This window comes from Myotis nattereri (genome assembly GCF_964212035.1).
Source record: "Myotis nattereri genome assembly, chromosome: 4".
Taxonomy (NCBI): domain Eukaryota; kingdom Metazoa; phylum Chordata; class Mammalia; order Chiroptera; family Vespertilionidae; genus Myotis; species Myotis nattereri.
In genome coordinates, this window is record NC_138079.1 from 77,471,881 (window position 1) to 77,490,193 (window position 18,313).

General features: G+C 38.1%; 1 protein-coding gene across 1 annotated transcript in view; it reads left to right on the top strand.

Moving 5' to 3' along the window:
• Window positions 1–18,313, top strand: part of CCDC192 (coiled-coil domain containing 192) — a 244,131-nt gene that overhangs the window by 32,786 nt on the left and 193,032 nt on the right. The window contains exon 2 of the mRNA XM_081090561.1: window positions 13,995–14,119. The gene's annotated coding sequence lies outside the window, so the exon portion shown is untranslated. The remainder of the gene's footprint in view (window positions 1–13,994; window positions 14,120–18,313) is intronic.

An 18,313-nucleotide genomic window follows, 5' to 3' on the forward strand; every position in this document is an offset into this window, starting at 1 on the left:
ACAGTTCTCTTTAACAGAGATGAGTCTGAAAATATGTTTAATAAAGAAAAGAAAGGCCAGTACAGCACAAATATAGAGATCAGGAAAACAACTAGATATATTATCAATATTAACCATAATAATAGTTTCCTAGAATGTCTTTCTTGTAGATAAAGATAAAATCACTAAAAATTTCACTAGAAAAATCAAAATCATGTTTAATTATGAAAAGAATTATATAATTGTATTATTATTTTATTATTATTTATATCTTACTAATAAGACTTTGATTTTGTCAATATTCCATTCTTCTATTAATTCATTCAACAAATCAATATTAACCACTTACTACTTGCTGGGTATTAAGGTTACAATGACACCTGTCTTCACTGAACTTACAAATTTCAGTTTTTAATTCTATAAAGTGATTTAATTTTTATGTAAGAAAGAATTATAATTGCAATAAGAATTTTGTCAGGCATCTTATAGACTCTCTAAATGGTTTCATTTTTGTACATACTTTAAAAAACTTATTATCTTTTAATTTTAAAAACATTTCATAACCATGCCTAAAAGTTAAAAGGAGAATAGATATATGAATAGATTTAATTTTTATTTAAATACATTTGCTCTTTTACTTCTGGCCAGGAAGACACTTGTGATATATGTTGAAAAAGTAGCACAGTGATTTGTAAGGTAATTTCCCTCATGGAAGACTCAAGAAGAGGAGAAATGCTCAGAAGCCCCCTGGCTCACTGTTGCCCGAATCAAGAGCTTCGTTTCAATATTAGCACTTGGAAGATAAACACTAGCCTCCAAGAGAGGGGATGTTCACTAGATATCACCTGACTCCACGTGGGAGGACAGAGGAACTACTCAGATGTTGACAAGCAGAGGCAAACAAACATTTATACCAAAAATGTATGCACTTACTATCATAACATCATCCCTTCTCCTCTGCCCTGGTAGGTAGAGATTTTCAGATTCCTCCCAGGAATATGGCGTTTGTAGGATTTAAATTTAAATAGCTTTCAGTAGAATGTGAAAGAGCGTCTATACACAGACAAATATACCAGATATCTAATCATTCTTTGGATAACTTAACAGAGCCTCACCCAACATTCCTCATGGCCAGAGACCGGCATTTGACCGGGCGAGACTATCCCCAGCATCTCTGTTCTTGTCAGCATGCTCTGCTCTGCTATGTCTGGCACACAGGTGCTCTGCTGACCTGGGAGAGTATTACTAAATACTAGGAATGACTTGCTACCCTACATTCATTTTGACAAATAAAACACAGTCCTAGAGGAAAGAGATGGTCCTCCGCAGTCCCACCTTCTGGGCCATTACTGAATGCAGAGTCCCTCTTTTCCCTTTGCTAGAAATCTCACATAAAGTGTTAATCTCCCTCCTAAAATTCTAAAGTGAGCCAACAACTAAAATTCCAACAACTAAAATGTATCTCTGTTTAAAAAGTGTTAGAGCCTAATTGCTCAGCTTTTTTTCTTTTTTTTTTTTTACTTTAAAGCTGGACTATGTACTTTTACACAGCGTTCTCATTAGAGGATTTTATTTTGTAAGCTTGCTTTGATTCTTTGCCTTTGAGTCTCTGAATACTCAGTTGGGCCCTGGTCAAGATATTTTAGTTCATTTAGCAAAGCCCACATAATGATGTTCTCAGTGTAGGTAACGGATTCTAGTTAACTAATCACATCCATGAATTGCATCCATCGCAATTACTTTTGAGATGTGATATGCTAATAGAGATTCCTTTTTAGAACCACATTAAATGGGTCATGAGTGAATGCTACACCACCTGATGCATGACTATGCGAATGAGGAAAATATGCCACTGGAAGGGGCTAAAGAATAGAGAGATTTTTCTTGAATTTATGAATACTGGTTAGATTCTTTGGTGGGAAGTATTAAATATTAAGTTGCAGGAGCCTTAATATGGCCAAGACTCTTCCCCTCACTGCAGCCTCAGAAGAACAAAGGAGAGATCCCCAATTCGCCTGAGTGGTGGTCTGCATTTCTCATCTCATTTGAATGGAACCACAGGTAATTTCTTTCAATCAAGTCTTCACTTTGCCAGATATCTTAGAATGGAAGAAAACAAAACTGCCATACAAGTCAGGGAAAAGGAAAAATTAGTTTCTCATTGTGTAAGTTGTGATGAGATCCTCTGTTTTTATCATAAACACTACGTAACATAAAATGACTGGAAGACGAATTACCAAATGTCTCAGAAGCCCATTTGAGAAAATATAAAATGAGAAAAAGCTTTTTGAAACCTCTCCTAATGTATCTCTTAGGATTAAAAGAACTATAACTGTTTCAGGCCTGCCCTTCTGACCCCACTTTCCTTCTAGCAAGTCAACGGAATTCAATAATCAAATGCTTCAAAGGATGCCAGAAGGTCTGACATAATTCCCAGGGACGGTTATTGGAGTTACTTCTGGGGAGAGACAGAAACCAGAGGTGTGTCTTTGTTGCATCCAGGTCTGACTCAAAACCAGAGGAAAGCCATAAAAGCATGAGACCAAGAAGACAACTGTATATTTGACCTTCCTGTAGAGACAATGGTAGAACTATTAGGCTTCCACATTTCAAAGCAAGTCTCTGGATTTTATCTACCAGAAATTCCACTTCTGAGACTTACAGAGCAGCACACATTCAAGGACAAGGCGCTGTGAAAAAAACCATGATTTAATTAGGAACTCAGGAGGTGGTGAAGATTTAGTATTATGCAATCAAATTAAATATTCTTTCGCAGCATTTTGTTTTCTTAGCAACTTAGCAAAGTTACTTAGAATATAATAAATCTAATGAAGAATAAAACCAAGTGATTAAATCAATAATGGCAAACCTTTTCAGAGAATACTTGGTTTTCCATTTTTGCATGGATCCATTCCAAGATGAAATAATGTGGAAAATTATTTGATCCAGTGTGTAAAATTCAGGGTTTTGTCAGAAAGAATGAAATTGTGCCTTTATGTCTGAGAATTTAGTGAGTACTATTTCAGTGAGTTAACCTTTAAAAGTTTTAGGTGTTCACTATTGACTAGGAAAGCTCTGGGATCGAGTTCTGACTTCATTTGTTAATTTGTTTATTCCCTCATTCATTCGCTCACTCACTCACCCACTCACACTACTATGTGCCAGGCACAGTGCTAGGCACTAGTGATACCATGCTGATAAAAACAGACAGCCTTTGTCCTTCAGAGATTATCAGTCTAATGAGGAGGAAACATATGCTACCAAATGATTACTATATTATAAACTTCTCTAAAGGAACATGACACAGGAGACCTCAACCAGTCTGGGCACTGATAGAAGGTTTCCTTGAAGAAGCACGATTTAAGTTGAGATCTGAAGGATGAGTAGGAAGGGTTCACTGTGGGGAGGAGGGAAGAGCATTCTGGGTAGAGGGAACAACATATACAAAAGCCTTAGGCAGAAAGCACATGGTGTTTTGGAAAAGTTAAAAAAAAAAAAAAAAGAAAAAAAAAAGCCCAATGTGATTGGAAGCAGGAACAATCCTAAAAGTGTCTGGATCTTGGTTTCTAAATACCATTTTTCACTAACAAAAAACAGGATTCTCCAGAAAAATGGCCAGTTCCAGGGGAAGGGAAAGGACACAATGAACCCAGGACATCTTGCTGTGTCATCAAGTAAGAAAGTGCTCAAAGAATAGAGGGTTTTGTCAAAATAATGCTGAGGCAAAGCCAGCATTATGGAGTTCCCTTTGACCAAATTCCTGGCAATTTGAATATTAAAATAAATAATGATAATAGTATATTACAAAGCATTGAATAACACAGGAAACAAGTCCATACTGATATATATATGTGCATGGATAAATTTAAAGTTTGGTGAGGAATGAGATATTTACATAGTTCCTTACTTTCCAACAAAGCATTTGTTCATTACAAAGGGAAAAAGAATACTTTACAATGGAGAACATTGGCAGACACCAACGTAAGTAATCAAAGTTAACATGATTAGTAATCATAAAAGTTGAAATTATGTGTTATTTTATAGTAATCAATGAGAAGAGCACAATATTATTTCTTTAGTATTTTTGCCAAAATGAACAACTATCATACTTACAGACCAATCCAAATTGAGGGACATTATCCAAAATAACTGGCCTGCAATCCTCCAGTTTCAAGATGATGAAAGCCAAGGAGAGAATGGTAAACTGTTCCAAGTGGAAGGAGATTAAAGAGAAGTGACAACTAAACACAGTATGCAATTCTAAACTGGATCTCCTGCTATAAAGGAAATTGTGTGGATACTTTGTGAAAATTGAATGGGATCTGAGAGAGAAACTGATGTGAAGTTTCTGATTTCAATGACTGCATTGTAAGCATGCAGGGGAATGTCCTTGTTTATAAGACCTGCACTAAAGTGTTTGGAGATCATTGGGCAACACGTCAGCAATATATGTACCCACATGGTTAAGAAAAAGAAAAGAAAAAACACTTTCCAGCTTTTCTACAAGTTTGAGATGATTTAAAATGAAAAAATAATTCAATTAATTAAAAAAGGAAAAAAGCCACTAGGGCTAGAAATCTTGGCCCTCTATTTCACCATGTGGACAATAAGAAGGGTATTTGAAATCTATGGATCTCAGTTAAAGGTATACTGTAGTGTATTAACTAGTTCCCAGGAATAACATACAAATGAAAAATTGCTGTGTAGCCAATGACCACAAACTTGGTAGCTTTAAATTATATCCCTTTATTATAATCCAGAAGTCTAGATGGCATGACTAGGTTCTCTGCTGATGGCTAAAATCAAGGTGGCAGCTCTGCATTCACACCTGAAGCTTGGGGTGTTCTCTTACAAACTCATCCCTGTACTATGGGCCAAATTCAGTTCCCTGAGGTTGTAGGACTGAAGTCCCATTTTCTTGTGACAGACTGCTCTCAGCTCCGAGAGAATGCTCTGAGCTCCTTGCCCCATAGTGCCTTCTATTTCAGCAATGGAGAGCCTTCCTCTCTCACATTTGGAATCTCTCTCACATTTTAAATCTCTCGGACTTTCTCTCCTGCGACTATCTGGAGAAATATGTTCTGCTTTTAAAGGGGTTTATGCTGATTAGGTTAGGCTATCCAGATCATTTTTCTATCTTGAAGTCAATTAATTAGAATAACCTTAACTACATCTGCAAAATCCCTTTTATAACAAAACACAATCATGGGAATAACATCAGGGGGCAAAATTGTGGGGGCTATCTTAGAATTCTGCCTACTACAGGATGGAAGAAAGAAATGTGTTTGAGTTTGCTGTCAAAAAATGAATATATAGGTAAAGAAGGGAAGGTAAAAATCTACTCCCTGACTCATGAACTGGGGGTTGGAGAATTCTGGACTTTGTGACACCTTCCCCAGTGAATTCTTTGCTTTGTTGTTCTGAAGCTGTAAGAGCAGGCACAGTGTGTTTCTGATTTACTACTGCATTCCCAGTACTTCTTGGAATGAGTGATACATAGTAGATACTAAAAACATGTTGAGGATATGAAGAATAAGTGATGAGTGAATAATTAGCTGTAGCAACCAAAGATTTATTTTCTTATTTAACTCATCAAAATCATTATTCCTGGTGCTCGGTGAGTTATTCTTCCAAAATAGCCAGGCTAAGGAGAAACCTGACAGTTAATTTCTAGTTCCCTTTTGATTGATGGTATTTGTGTGTATAGAGAATTTGAGTTTTTGTTTTTTTTAAGTAAGTATATGTTTCCAAGAAGCTTGGAACATATTCATGTATCAATAGAAGTAGCTATTACATTTGGAATGAAAGGATCTCATGATGCTATGTGGTTTGATTAACATATGATAAAAGTTTAGAACATTCCTATATAGGGGCATAGGAGGAAAATGTATTAAATATTATTTTGAAAATAGTCTTATTGCTTTGTGTCATTATACAATGTAAATATGCTCAAAGTAAAAAAAACCGAAAAAATATAGAAAAGTATGAAAAAGAAAATAAAGATCATCCATAGCCCCACAACTCAAAGATGAACACTATTAATATTTTGATCGATATCCTTTCAGGTTTTTTTCCTGTGCCACAATGGACGACACCAGCACATACATATATAGTTCCACATAAATAATTCTGCCTGTCACAGGATGGATGAGTTTTTATAATCTGCCATTTTTGTTTAGAAATATATCATAGACATAGTTCCATGATTATAAATTATATATGAACCATTTTTAACAGTTGCAATATATTTTATTATGTGGTTGTATTAACATATTTTATTTAGCTGATCCTTCCTGATGGACTTCTAAATCATCTCCACTTTTTTTAGAAGTATATGTATCACTGCAATAAACAGCCCGGTACATAAATCTTTATACATTGGCTTAATGATTTCTGTAAAATAAGTACCCAGGAGTACTACTGATAAGTCAAAAGGTATGTAAATCTTAATGTTACCAGATTGTCCTCAGATGTGTTTAATCTCACAAGCAGATTACAAAGTATCTGTTTATCCTTGCCAACGAGGATTATCAATTAAATATTTAATCTTTTAAAACTTGACACATAAAAATAATTTATTGTTTCAAATGCATATCTTTTTATATAGCTACTAGAGGCCTGGTGAACAAAAATTTGTGCACTGGCCGGGGGGAGGGGGGAGGAAATGTCCCTCAGCCCCACTTGTGCCCTCTCACAGTCTGGGACCCCTCGGGAGCTAACAACCTGCTGGCTTAGGCCCGCTTCCGGGTGGCAGAGGGCAGGCCCAATCCCTAGGTGCCTGCCCCACAGCCCCTGGTCGGGCTCAGAGCAGGGCTGATTGGGGGGTTGGGGCACCGCCCCCTGTCACACACAGAGCAGGGTCGATGAGGAGGTTGTGGCACCGCCCCCTGTCAGAAACAGAGCAGGGCCGATGGGGGGTGTTGGAGCACAGCCCCCTGTCACGCACAGAGCAGGGTCGATGGGGTGCGGGGGATTGGGGTGCCGTCTCCTGTCACTCACAAAGCAGGACCAATCAGAGGGTTTGGGCACTGCCCCATCACACACAGAGCAGGGCCCATGGGAGGTTGGGGTGCCACACCCTGTCACGCACAGAGTAGGGCTGATCAGGGGTTGAGGCGCTGCCCCTGTCATGCACAGAGCAGGGCCGATCAGGGGGTTGGGGAGCTCCCCCTTGTCATGTACAGAGTAGGGCCTATCAGGGGGCTGGAGTGTCCCCCCTGTCATGCACAGAGCAAGGCCGATCAGGGGGTTGGGGCACTGCCCCCTGACACACTTAGGACAGGGAGGATCAGGGGGTTGGGGTGCCACCCCTTGTAACCCACAGAGCAGGGCCTATCTTGGGGTAGCAGTGCTGCCCCCTGTCAAGCTGCTCCAGGGGCCAGGAGGCCTTGCAGCTCTGCTGATCCCGGGACCGGGAGGCTTCTCAGCTCTGCTGATCCTGGTGCTGAGAGGCCTTTAGGCACCGCTGATCCCAAGCCGGGAAGCCTTGCTGCTCAGCGGCTTTGGGGCTGTTTGGCTTCGCTCCATTGCTTGGAGCCTGTGTATGCAAATTAACTGCCATCTTTGTTGGCGGTTAATTTGCATATCGCCCTGATTAGACAATGTGAAGCGTATTGGAGGTATGGTTAATTACCCTTTTTGTCTTTTATTAGATAGGATTTTACATCTTTATTTTTCTTTGGCGTTTTAAAATACATTTTAAGATGAGGTTGTAAAAAATGGCTATTAGGCATTATTTTTTCTTATTCTTTGTCAAAAGTATATTTTTTATTTTTCTAAGTATTTAAGTCCTTATCTAGGTGATTTTTGAAATGCATTAGTATAGTAGGCAGCCCCTAGGATGGTCTCCAATGATCCCAGCATCTGGTATTCACAACCTTCTGCAATTTTCTCCGCTTGAGTGTGAGCTGGCCCTGTGACTCTCTTCTCTGTCCTGCCAATAGAATATGGCAAAGGGGGTGGGATTCTGCTTCCATGATTAGGTTATTAAACACGGAGACTTCCATCTTATCAGCAGATTCTCCCTATTGCCTCCTTGGCTGCCTGATTTGATGAAACAAGCTGCCGAGTCGGAGAGACCTACCTGACAAGGAACCAAGGGGACACTCTGGTCAAGATGCTGAGGAAATGAACCCTATCAACAACGGGTGGGCTTGGGAGATCTTCTCCCGGAGAGTCTTCAGATGAGACCACAGGCCTGACCAACAGACACTTTGATTGCACCCATAGCTGTACCACTTCCATTGTACTAACCACTCTCACAGCGAGACTCCCTCGGTGGCATATTCTCTCTCCTTACTTTACAATGTAGACTTTTCAGTGCATAGAAATGTAACTTTAACATGTTGTACCTTAAAGCACAGAGATCAAATACTGAGTTTGAAATGCCTATATAATATTATCACATACGGTACGGCAACATGGGGATTTTAGAATAACCGACAGGAAACTTGGACTCAAGTTTGTTTATTTTTGACAAAGAAGGTTGATGACAGCTCTAGTATCTGTACTTTGTTATTTTAAAGAACTAACTCGGAGGCTCCTCTGTTTTGATTTCACAATAGGATTAGAAATTCTATACCAACTTATTTGCATGTACTTGTATTTGTGTAGATTTAAGGATCTGCTTGTATAGATTCTCTGGTAGATAAAAAGAGATAAATATCTTACGTCCTGATGCTGGGATGCGCAGTTCCCCAGGAAATGTTGCGTGGAGGTGCTGGGCATTGTCTAAGGCACACTCATTCCGCCTCCAGGGGCGCCTCTGTTTCCTCCTCTAGAATAACAATACTCGTCACCATTTTTGTGTTAATGTGGGTGAAAGAGTAAAAACTTTAAGCCTTTTCCTAATGCAAGGAATTGATCCGTGAATGTCTCATTTGGCCCTCTGCTTATGAGGCATCGTCAGGGATCTAGAAATTGTCATTTGGGGGGAAAGAAAGCCTCTGTTCCCATTCCACATTGCCTCTACCTCCTTGACTCCTTGACGTCTGCTTTCTCCACATTAAATGCCGTCTCTAACACCCTCTAGGGATTTTATTCGCACATTCATTAAGTTCAGTAAGGCACCATATTTTCACAAAACAATGAATTCAAGCAGTGAACAACACAAGGTAATGTTTTTATCAAACAAATATTTTTTCTCAAACAAAGGAATGTGACAACACAAGAATTTGAAAGGTGAGAGCTAGAGGTAGACTGAAAGGGGATGGAGGAAGATCCCAGATTGGGGAGATGGATGGAGAAAGGGGAACATACCACCTCATTTGTAATATTACCCTGGTCAAGCCACATTTGAGTGACAGCCACACATTCTGTTTAAAAAAAAACACACACAAAAAAACCTCCACAAAAAACAACTGTTGCCGAAACCGGTTTGGCTCAGCGGATAGAGCGTCGGCCTGCGGACTGAAAGGTCCCAGGTTCGATTCCGGTCAAGGGCATGTACCTGGGTTGCGGGCACATCCCCAGTAGGAGATGTGCAGGAGGCAGCTGATCGATGTTTCTCTCTCATCGATGTTTCTAACTCTCTATCTCTCTCCCTTCCTCTCTGTAAAAAATCAATAAAATATATTAAAAAAAAAAAAAAAAAAAAAAAACAACTGTTGCTTCGCCTTCTGCCCAAAGTCAGATTCCCTATTCATATTACCATTTTTTATTATCTTATTTTGATTAATTAAGAGAAGTCCAGAAATATGTGTGAAAGGCTAAGAGAGTTTCCAGCCTTGACAATTCAAAAGAAATTAAACTTATGATGCCTCCTATGGAGGAGTTGATAGATTATTTTACTTCTAGACGTGAGCCACAAGCACAAGGGGAATGACTGCTGTCAATGGAAAGTTCAACAGAATATACACCTCGGTAGAAGGCTGGGGATCGGCCCACCAGGAGTAACTCCAGTCCTCATTCACAGCGCGTCTAAGTAGTAAGGCAATCATTCCACATAAGAGAAATGCTGTCCAGGATTTTCCCTGAGCAGTGATTCAGATCTAAGTAGGGGCAATCAGAGTTTTACCTCTTCCTTCTCCATTTGGTGACTTTCAGAATGACCAGCTGTGCCATGCAATATAGGGAGAGAGAGCCTGTAACTTGGAATCAGAATACTTGATTCCACCCAATGCTTCTACCTAGTGAGCAAGTCACTAAATCCCTTGAAACCTCAGTTTCCTCATTAGTTACAATCTCACCAGGTTGTTTTAAAACCCATTGAGTTAAAAGGTATGAAATATATTGTCCTACACATTATGCTTTCGATTTTCACTGATACATATGTGCACAAACTCCAGAAGATTCCAAGAGAAGCAGCATGACTTAGTTGTCCAAACACAGATGCTATCACAGAAATGTAACTCATAAACAGCATGAAGGATTTAAATCTTCACTCCCTTCCTTTAGGACGCAGCCAAAGATGTGCCTGGCACACAGTATCCCTGGGAAGTTTTTTCAGTTGACATGAAAGAAAGTCTTTGAGGTTCATTATGTAAATTTTTAAAAAAAGGAATTTAAAATAGTTTTCCTAAAAGTGTATTTTATTTAATTCTACAACACACACACACACACACACACACACACACACACACACACACACCCCAAACAAACACAAATAAGTCTGGCCAGTTGTTTACATAAATGGCAACTCTTTTTGATGACATGAGTTTTAAGAGAAACCTAATCTGGAATTACGTTGCCATGCCTTTTGCCTCCAACAGACAGTAAGTGGAAAAAAAAAAAGATAGGTGAGGTGATACTTGCTAATATTTGTTGCTGAAAAGATGTGAGGGAGTGGGATTGGAGGGAAGGCAAATAAAACCCACTTCTCCATTTCCAGAAGAATATATGTACTGTGATTATCGGGCCTCTGATTAAATATTCAGTAGATGAATTTGAGTCCTCCATGACCTACAATATCTGCAGTAATATTTTGAGTGATGGAGGGCTGTAGGGAATGCATTATAGCAGAGTGATGGAGAGTATGGATTTTAGTTCCACAAAGACATACGGTATATCGGAATTTCAGGCCCTCTAGTTGCTAGCTGTAAGATCTTGGGTAAATAATTTAACTTCTGCAGGTCTTGGTTTCTTCATGAGAAGGGGCAATAATTATAATGATTATCACCACAGAGTGTCAAGATGTAAAATGAAATACTATAAAGAGGGGTAGGAAATGTTTCTTCTGCCTAGGGCCATACAAAATTATCAACTTAAAACTTAGCCTGCTATATTTGTTCAAACATTTAATGAACTCACCCCTCACGCCTTGTGGGAGCTTAGATAGCCCATGGGCCAGATGTTCCCCACCACTGCTACAAAAAGAACTAAGTCTGGCATATTGTATATTGTAAGATCTCAGTAGCTCTGCTTACATCGCTATCTTCTATGCACCCTTAAGAATTATGTTTAAGAATAAGATATTGTAATATATTTTAATGATATTCCTAAAGTTTTGATGTATTCTCATAATCAACACACATATATATATATATTTTTCATTTTATAGCAGCATTTTTTCTTATGTGGGTATACTCTGTTTTGCAAAACAAATTAAATCAACATTTTGTAAATCAAATTATATTTGATGATGAGGAGTGGACATTACACTAAAGAAACATAATTCTTAAACTTTATTGAAACATATAATCTTTTGAAAATCTGATGACAACAATGTATTCTCTTTCTGGCCAAATGTAGAAGTTTGTGAATGATTAAAAGAGAACATGGGCCTCCCAGAAAAAAGCTGAGATTTTTAATGATGTGAATAAACTTTCAATACTGCAAATAAACCAATCCTTAATTTAGCTGTTGTATAAATTCAAATTTTTATACAGTAAGTAGCTTTTAATGAAGTGCCTTATATAGATTATCAGTGTTTAATGCAGCCTGAAACATAGTTATATGCCACTAAGTTTGCTAGATAAACTTATTTTTTACCCAGGCTTATTAACTATGCTGTACTTAGCAGTTTATACACAGTGAAAAGTCACTGATATACCATTAATATTAGTGTCAGGTTGTAATGTCGAATTACACCATATGGATGAATGCTTTTTTTTAATGCGTTTTCTGTAACAAAGAACCAGCAAACACAATGACTGTTTTTCCAGAACAGTTTTTTTTACTTCATATTTTCAATAAGTATTTTTTAGAAATTCCTATAAAGTACTTATTTCCCTAGCATGCCAATATCTAATGGGAGTAATTGAACATTTGAATTATAAAATCAATCAGGAAGGTGACAAGTTTACCATTAGATTCCTGGCTTTGCTCCTGGGCTCGATACCATCTTAATGTAACATAGTGTTTCAATTATTTTAAAACAACAAATGGTTAATAGATTCTGAAGAATTCCCTGACAGCAAAATTGGATGTTTCTGCTAATAAAATAAAATCATAATGATATCTTCTAAATAAATGTTTAACGAAAAGTTTCAAAAGATGTAAAAAAAAATCTTGAGAAAATATAATTTAGCTATTAAGCAACCCAGAAAAAAATTTATTTCTGAAGTTGTAAATGAACCAGGAAAATGACTTACTTTGACAAGAGGTTATCAATCTGGGATAACCTGCACTGTCATCTCATTTGTGATTTTGGTCTCTTTTATACCTCCCAACTTCAACTAATGGAGTGCTGATTATTTGTTCATATTTTTTTTTTGGTAAGTTGTGGGATTTTCATAATCCATTAATGGTGTTTTTTGTTTGTTTTTAATGCCATTAGGCAAATCAAGAGGCAAATGTAAGCAGTTCCTGTAGAGGCAGTGAGAAACGACCTCCACTAGCAAGAGTTTTGTCTGGTTGCTGATCGGCTGCATCTGCTGTGTGTGAAATGACAGAAGGATTATTCAGGAAATTCAATACACCCACAGAGAGAAGCCAAACATGACAGCTTATTTTGGGAACCATTCTATCATGAGGATACATTTGTTCTTGGAGCAGCCTCAGAAAGCCTCCCTTTCATTGAACTAGGTCTTGATTAAAGGGACTGCTGATGCCTGCTACACAGAGAATGGTTTTCTCTTGACAAAGTTGTCTTATTTCAGTCAATGTCTTTTGTTTTTGTTTTTACTATTGTAAGGAAGATATTTTATTGTTAAATATTCGATAATTGTCTGTTTCCAGTAGCACAGATTAGAACATGATTCCTGGAAGGCCATAACAATCATCTGATAAATGACAAATAGTAAATCCTTATAATAATGTTTATGGCATTTTTTTTCTTGTAAATATGCTTCTGAAGAAGGAGGTAATTGCTATATGTTTATATTTTTTTTGTAATTTTACAGTTGTAGTATAGTCCATAAAAATTTATTTAGTTACTAAAATTTAGAAATTAATTCAGAAGCTATTGTGTTTTTACCAGGACATGTATATAAATGCAAATAATAAATAGTATGTTAGTTGTAGCTAAAAATTAAGAATGAAGTCTGTTAAGGCACTCAATCATGCTTTTTGCATCTTTCATTCTCCTAAATTGTTTTTTTTTCTTTTACCTAAAATTTCTACCCAGTCTTGGGATTTATTGGTCATGTAACTTCTTTAGCTAATGTAAGTCAGGATGGCCAAAATAACCCTTCATAAATTATAGCAAGTGTGATATATTCAAAGTGGCTATGTAGCTCTATCTTACCAGTTTCTGGGACTCACGCACTTGCTGAATGGCTTTCAGATTCAGCAAGCATCTCACAAACCTCACAGAATCATAAATAATAATCAACATCTTACAAGCACAGCAATAATTCATTGCTTGAGATGTGTTGGTAGGCTGTGAGCATAATGAACACTACGAACACTGACAAAGCCTCTCGCCTTTCTGAGGTGGTCTATTTAAAGCCTTTTCCCTGGTGTTTGACTTGCCACACATTAAACCTTGCCAAGGATCAAATTTCTTCTCTTTTGCTTGCGTTTCAATTAATAATTCTTTTCTTCCCTAAAATTAAAGCTACAAATACAACAGTTCTCAACACTTTTTAGTTATTTCAGATTTACTGACATTTGAATAATTTCCATATGTTGTCTAGGAAGCAAATACTGTCTGTCCTGTGCCGAAATGGGCAGATTCTAAGAAGAATCCTTTCTCCATCAGGCTGATGGCTCAGAATGATTAATCCTTTTAGAAGAGCGAACGAAACGTTCCCTGCATTGAGTAAGTACAGATGGTGCTGATTGTCTTTCCTGCTTGTCATTTACTTTCGACTCACATTCACATCAAGTCCTAAGTGCTGTCTTCGTGGTGAAGGATAATGATGAGGATGTGACCTCCAGGTTAAGGATGCAACTTGTTGGTCGTGTTTAGACTCTGGTATTTGGAGTTGAGAACACTTTCCTGCTACTCAGCGGCCTGGCATTAGCACTTTTGTAAGGGACATACGTACTTTTACCACAACTCTGTTCTCTCCCAATTCTGAATTTTCTAACCTCTCCTTCAATGTTCTATGCACTTCAGGAAGAGTATAGAAACCTCTCAAAATCCTTGTCCATCTGTGCAAGCAACACACACACACACTCACACATGCACTCAGTATCTAACAGAGTGCCTGGCACAGAGTCAGTATTCAATCAAGGGGATAAACTCAACAAATGTTTGGAAAAACAAATGAATAACTAATGAAATGAACTACATTGAAAGATGAAGAGACATTTCAGTGAATTTGTGAGCTGATCAGAATGTTTTGTTGTTGCTTCTATGATGGTAAAGATGAACACTCAAAATTCTTTGCAATAGAGAGGTTAAAATAGATGTCATTTTTAAGTTAAATAAACACATCATTAGACATACAAATATCAAAATAATTTCTAAGCTAGAACTACACATTGATTGGTAATTTCATAAATATAATAAGATTAGCGAGTACAGAGTATTTTAATGGTGCATAATAATAAATGTTTTTAAATGAATAAATCATTTACTCTCAAGAAGTGAATTATATTCTGAAAATAAGCCACTACTATGTAAGCCACTATTAGTTACTGTTTATTTTCGTAGTTTTGTCTAACACAGAGATTCTCAAATTATATTTCAGATAACAATTGTAAGTGTTCTTCTCATCCTTCCTTTAACATTTTGTTTCCCTTACTGGTGTATACCTTATTAAGAAAGAATAAAAAGACAGAAACAGGGAAATAGTGAGCTATGAATTTTAATAACAAATTAATCTTATTGAATATTTTCCTAGTCAATAGCATATAAAAATATGTAAAGCACTTAAATGGTAACACCCTATATTAGTAAGACATGATTGCTATTATTTCTATCATAAAACAATCAAACAAGAAATACATATGTGAATTATACACAGATTATATATGCAAATGTATACCTGCATTGGATAGTGTTGGAGATTCCCAAATATATTTCATCCTTCCCCACTATGTAGTGGCCACAGAATTTGAATAGAATTCATCCCACCCCCAGCTGTAAGGATGGGCTCTGATGAATCCTTTTCCATTGCCACACTCATTGGTTTGGGTGTGGGCATATATTTCAGATTTAAGTCAATCAACATTTCCCAGGTGTAGTGATCCAGCTATTTAGGATCACCCAATTAGAATAAAACATATGACTTTTGTTCCAAGGTTATGGAAGGCAACCCTCTTTCTCTATCTTTAGTCATGAACAAAGTCACCTCCAGTCTCAGTTACCACTGGCAGCCATTCTATGCCCACAAGGAAAGCAAGCCTTCAGAAGAAGCCAACCCTGTTGACAGAAGAATGGCAATATGGAAAGATACTGTGTGCTGATAACATCACTGATTAACTTTGAAGAACCTTGAAACTTCTGGACCTTCTAGTCACATGAGCCAGCATTACTTTATAAGTTAACTACTATGAGTTGTTCTTTCTGTCACCTGTGAAATATCTTTCACAGCACAATATCCTTCAAAACATGTTCATTCATTGGCTGTGAATCATGAGAAAATCCTGGTGGAGAGGATGACTTTTCTGAAAATGGCTTCTTAAGATTCTCTACCATCACCTTGTTAAGTTTCATTTACTTGACACTAGATTCTATATTAGAATAATGAGAACATTATTAAAGAAATAAAAACATAGTATTTGGATAAATTATAGTATTTAATGCTATGGCTAATGAACCTCTAAGAAATTTTAATAGTGACATAACGAGCATAGATTCTACTGAGCTTAGAGTAGCAAAGCATTAGAAAAAAGAACCCATGAAGAATATTTAAAAATATAGTAACAGCAGAAACAACCTAAAGGAGAAATTTCTCAATAGTGTACCAGTCTAACAAATATGTCTAGGAACTATGGCTTTTTTATTATTATTTTTGATTTCAGAGAGGAAGAGAGAAGGAGAAGGAGAGAGAAACATCAATGATGAGAGAGAATAATTGATCAGCTGCCTCCTGCACGCCCCCTACTTGGGATCAAGCCTGCAGCCTGAGCATGTGCCCTTGATCAGAATCGAACCTGGGACCCTTCAGTCTGAAGGCCAATGTTCTATCCACTGAGCCAAACTGGCTATGCTAGGAACTAAGGCTTTTTAAAATTATACCAATATCTAGCATTGTGATAGGCTCATCCATAATAATAATTTTTTTAAATGAATAAATTATTTACTCTCAAGAAGTGAATAAGTGTAAGAAAACAGCTCATCAATCATACAAGAAACACAAATATGTGCTCAACAAGACAACACTAACATTTAAGGAAAGCAAAAGAATGAATGAGGACTGTGCTGTAAGTTGAACAACTGGGTTTCTTGGGAAACAACAACAATAATATAAAAAATACTAGAGGCCCAGTGCATGAAAATTCATGCACTCAGGGGTGGGGGTGGGGTCGGGTCCCTCAGTCTGACCTGTGCCCTCTCGCAGTCCAGGACCCCTCAGGGGATGTCCAACTGCTGGCTAAGGCCTGCTCCCTGGGGGTTTGGGTTCAAGCCAGCAGTCAGACATCCCTCTGGCAGCCCAAGAGCTCCCAGGGGATGTCTGACTATGGCTTAGGCCCGCTCCCCCCAGGACATCCTTAGCACTGCGGAGAAGGTGGGAGAGGCTCCTGGAGCTCCCCCTGTGGGAGCACACTGACCACCAGGAGGCAGCTCCTGTGTTGAGCGTCTGCCCCCTGGTGTTCAGTGTGCATAATAGCGACCAGTAATTCCTGGTCATTCCGCCATTAGGGTCAATTTGCATATTACCTTTTTATTATATAGGATAAGTGCATGAGTTAGGCTTGGTTGGAAGCAATAGAAACCAGTTGTGGTTAAGAAAAGAAAAAGAGACAATTGGTAGTATTAGAGGGCTCATGAGGTCAGCAGAGCTATATTTAGTGTTAGGAATGGGCAGAAACCAAGGCCATTTGACAGACTAAGAAGCAGGACTCATAACAAAGAAAATTCAGGTCAGGATGCAGCTATTTCAGGGAGGTGGCAAGACAGAGGTTGGTGGTGATCTGAATGAAAGTCATTTCAGTGGAGACCATGAAAATTTGATTGGAAAAGAGTGAAGGGATTCAGTGGGGGAAACAACTCTTGAGGAACTTTTCTGTGAAATGAGCACAGAAAGACATGAGGTCAAGAGAAGTTTGTCTTTTATTTTAAAATATACCTCTATTGATTTCAGAGAGAAGGGAGAGGGAGAGAGACAGAAACATCAATGATGAGAGAGAATCATTGATTGGTTATCTCCTGCATGCCCCACACTGGGAACTGAGCCCACAGCCCTGGCATGTGCCCTGACCAGGAAGCGAACCATGACCTCTTGGTTCATAGGTCCACACTCAACCACTGAGTCACATCGGCTGGTGAAGTTCGTCTTTTGTTACTGCTACTTAGCATGTTTCTATGGTGTTGACACTGAACCACTGGCTAGAACACAAGTCCCTGCAAAAGTTCCTGGACTGCCTCCTTCCCATGCTTCATGTCTTAGTTCTGTGTTACCGCTTGCGCCTAGCTGTATGCCCTTGTTGTATTTTCTGTACAGTACCAGTCCCTGTCTAAAATCACCTCCTGTATTTGTTTGATTGCCTCCATGGACTAAAGTATGAAATTTAAAGACTGGCAACTTTGTCGTGCTTACCACTGTACTGACCATCACCATCGAGAAAAGTGCCTGTCATGCACCCGAGCCTCAATAAGCATTTGTCAGATAAACAAATAAGCAAACAGATAGCTAGAAATTCAACTGTTTCATCCATTCTTCTCTTATTTGAGACCCAAAGTCCCAGGATCAAGTTGCTAAGTAGCCAAGTTCAGATGCTGTGCAGTCCTTCGTCTGGAAGGAATTTTCCCTCCTTGGGTTATACAAGGTGGGGAAAAAGTAGGTCTACAGTTGTTCTTATGGAAAATAATACAATAATTAACACATAGTAATACAAAATA